The following is a 3,911-nucleotide window of genomic DNA, read 5'->3' on the forward strand; positions in this document are numbered from 1 at the left end:
CATGGAATACTAAATGTGTTATACACACACACACACACACACACACACATATATATCACATTTTTTGTATCCGCACTTTCTGTATCTGTCGCTGTACACTTAGGTTGATTCCATGACTTTGCTATTGTGAATAGTGCTGCAATAAACAGATGAGTACAGGTGTCTTCTTCACTACAATGACTAGTTTTCCTTTAGGGAAACTGTATTTTTGACAGGTGCTTGGTCCTAAATATGGGTAGAACTGTTTGTCACAGATCAAGGGAAATAGTATGCTACTGTCCACTGCTCAAGGGAAAGGAAGGAGAGAGGAGAGGGAATGAAGTCTCTGCTTGTCCTAAATCCTCATGAAAAACACATCACTCTCAAAATAGTTGGGTCTGTCTGGATATGTTCAATATCAAGATTCTATGGAAGTTTATGATCCACTGTGTGACAAATTACCTCAAAACTTAGTGGCTTAAAAGAGTCCATTTTTATAATCTCACTGTTTCTGTGAGTCAGGAGTCTGAGCACGGCTGAGCTGAGTCCTCTGTCTCAAGGTTCTTTTACAAGATGACAGTCAAGATGTTGCCAAGGCTGGGGTCTCATCAGAAAGCTGTACAGGAGAACAATTCTCTTCCAGATGTGTTGAAGATCTTTATCTTCTCTCTGGTTGCTGGCCAGAGGCTACCCTTGGTTCCTTGCCATGTGGACCCATCCAACAGAGATCACTAGCAAGACAGAAGTTATAATCTCTTGTAAACTAATCATTGAAGTGATGTCTCTTCAACTTCGCCATTTCTATTGATTAAAATTAAGTCTCCAGGTTCAGCTCACACCCAGGGGAAGGAGTTATATGCAAGGGCAGGAATACCAAGAGGCTGGGGTCATTAGGGCTAACGTGGAAGTCCACCTATCACAGGTGAGGTCTGGATTTTCACAGGGTTGTGGAATAGGGGTTCAAGCCAAGTGTAATCATGTCTTAGAAAGGCAGAGTGGCCCCAGCTTACCTGTGGCTTTTAAAAAGCTACCACTTGTTGGCACTATTATGTGCCAGCCATTGTGTTATACACATGCATTTCTCTTTTAATGTACAAAATAAGGGCCGGGCGTGGTGGCTCACGCCTGTAATCCCAGCACTTTGGGAGGCCAAGGCGGATGGATCACGAGGTCAAGAGATCGAGACCATCCTGGTCAACATGGTGAAACCCCGTCTCTGCTAAAAATACAAAAAATCAGCTGGGCATGGTGGCGCGTGCCTGTAATCCCAGCTACTCAGGAGGCTGAGGCAGGAGAATTGCCTGAACCCAGGAGGCGGAGGTTGCGGTGAGCCGAGATCGCGCCATTGCACTCCAGCCTGGGTAACAAGAGCGAAACTCCGTCTCAAAAAAAAAAAAAAATGTACAAAATAATGTAAAAATAATGTTTTCATTATCCAGATGTAAGATGAGGAAAGGAAGTCTTGGATTAAGTAATTTGACCAGGGTACAAAGCCAGTTAGTGGCAGGGCCAGGCCACAATCACAGGTTTGCCTGCCTCCAGACATGGGCCATGAAGGGTGAATTCGTGCCCTCCGTTCAGCCAGTTCTATGCACTAGACTGTGTTACTTACAGTGCCTCACCTATGGGTACCAAACTTTGGATCAGTTAAGAAAGAGTTTGGCTTTAATAATCAATAACTTATTAAATAAGAACACTTACATGAAAGCTGATGAGATAGGCAGTCCAGGGCTGTGTCAGCGGCTTCGAAGTTTCATCAGCATCCCAGGCTCCTTCTGTCTTTTAGTTCTACGAACTTCAGTGTTAGTAGAGGAATGCTGTAGCTCCGGTGGGGGGTTGGGGGGTGGGGGGAGTCATATCTACGTTCTAGGCAGAAATAACAGAGCCATTTTCTTCTCCTACTAAAGGAGCTTTGTCTTTTTATTCAAAGAAGAGGTCCTCTCCAAGCAGATCTGCACATGTACCTCATTAGGTAAGAATGGTGCTGTCCTGCTCTCCCTAGTTGCAAAGGATGCTGAGATGGCTACAATTTTAGCTCTCCAACTTCTATGAAAGAAGAGAAGGATACTTACCTGCCAGGGGAGATACCATGATCACGAAGGTGGTTTTCCCAGGGCGAGCCTTATCCGTTGCACTCCGGATGTGCTGACCCCTGCGATTTCCCCAAATGTGGGAAACTCGACTGCATAATTTGTGGTAGTGGGGGACTGCGTTCACGCTTTCCCCTGTTTTTTTTTTTTTAAAGAAGAGAAGGAGTACAAATAAATGGGGGCTGAAATAGTCTGTGTATTGGTCCCCTCCAAATCTCATATTAAAATGCAATCCCCAATTTTGGTGTTGGGGTCTGGTGGGAGATATTTGGGTCATGGGAGCAGATCTCTGATGAAACTCTTGGTGACATCCTTATGGTAACGAGTGACTTCCCTCTATCAGTCCCCGCAACATCTGATTGTTAAAAACAGCCTGGAACCCTCCTCTCCTCTCTATTTTTTCCTCTCTGGCCATTTGATGCCTGCTGTCTTTCCCCTTTCACCAGGAGTAAAGTAACCTGAGACCCTCACCAGAAGCAGACACTGGTACCATACTTCTTAGGGTCTGCAGAACTGAGTCAAATGAACTTCTCTTCATAAATTACTCCGCCTTAGGTATGCCTTTATAGCAACACAAAATGGACTAAGACAGGGGCTAACCAATTCATGCTGTCGTTAAAGAAATTCTGCTGACTATAGACCTCCCTGCCCCCCATAATAATGATGAAGAAATAGGTACAATTAAATTTCCTCTCACCTCTTCTCCTTCCTCCATCTCAACGTTTTTTAAATTACTTTTATTATTATTTCTACCCTGTCAAATTGATAGCACTTATATTCTCTTCTCAAACTTTTAAAATTGTCATTGTAAATTCAAATTCTTTCAACATAGCTTTTTCATTTATCTTTTTGTGAATAAATGCTATGTTAAACTGTATAAAATTTCTGATATTTGACCACTGTTGCTCAGAAAAATGCCTATTTAATATGCTTAACCTAATGGATATTCAAGGAGATTTGTTAAGTAGTATATTTACAAAATTGCATACGCTTAAAAATATCTGTTAGTGCCTTTATATGAGATGACAACTTTTGTGTATACTGTTCTTGTGTGACACATTTTCCTTGAGGTTTTGTAGACCTTGCTTCGCTTTCCTGTAATGTAATTTTTCTGTTGTAGTTGAAGTCTCAGCCAGCCTGACAGTATTCTCCTCATAGGTAACTTGAATTTTTGTTTGGATGCCCATAACATTATTTATTATTTTTATCGTGTTTCTGATTTAAAAAAAATCCTTAATCCTAGAATTCCAGTAAATTTTCTGAGATACATATCAATTTAGATAGTTTATTATCAAGTATTTTCCTGATACACAATTTGTCAGGATATTTTTGTCATTTAAGAAATGTCAGACAGGCATGGTGGCTCATACCTGTAATCCTAGCACTTTGGGAGGTCAAGGTAGGCAGATCGCTTGAGCTCAGGAGTTCGAGACCACCCTGGGTAACATGGTAAAATCCCATTTCTACACAAAAAAAAATACAAAAATTAGCCAGCTGTGGTGGCACATCTTTGTAGTCCCAGCTACTCAGTAGGCTGAGTTGAGGGAATGGCTTGAGGCTGGGAGGCAGAAGTTGCAGTGAGCGATGATGGCACCACTGCACTCCAGCCTGGGTGACAGAGCCAAACCCTGTCTCAAAAAGCAAAAAAGAAAAAAAAGTTTTATTCATATCCATTAAGTACTTCCTCCCCTCCTTCATCCCTCCTTTCCTTTCTTTCTTTTTCTTCTTTCTTGAGATGGGGGTGTCTTCCTATGCTACCCAGGCTGGTCTTGAACTCCTGGGTTGAAGTGATCCTCCCACCTCAGTCTCTCTCTCTCTCTTTTTTTTTTTTTTTTTTTTGAG

General features: G+C 42.1%; 1 non-coding gene across 1 annotated transcript; it reads left to right on the top strand.

The window, feature by feature from the left end:
• The first annotated feature begins 2,043 nt into the window (after positions 1 to 2,043).
• LOC116534353 lies at positions 2,044 to 2,207 on the top strand. The gene has a single exon (XR_004261677.1). It is a non-coding gene; the product is annotated as a U1 spliceosomal RNA (small nuclear RNA).
• Positions 2,208 to 3,911: the final 1,704 nt, after the last annotated feature.

This window comes from Sapajus apella, unplaced genomic scaffold (genome assembly GCF_009761245.1).
Source record: "Sapajus apella isolate SASKATOON/1434 unplaced genomic scaffold, GSC_monkey_1.0 scaffold86, whole genome shotgun sequence".
Taxonomy (NCBI): domain Eukaryota; kingdom Metazoa; phylum Chordata; class Mammalia; order Primates; family Cebidae; genus Sapajus; species Sapajus apella.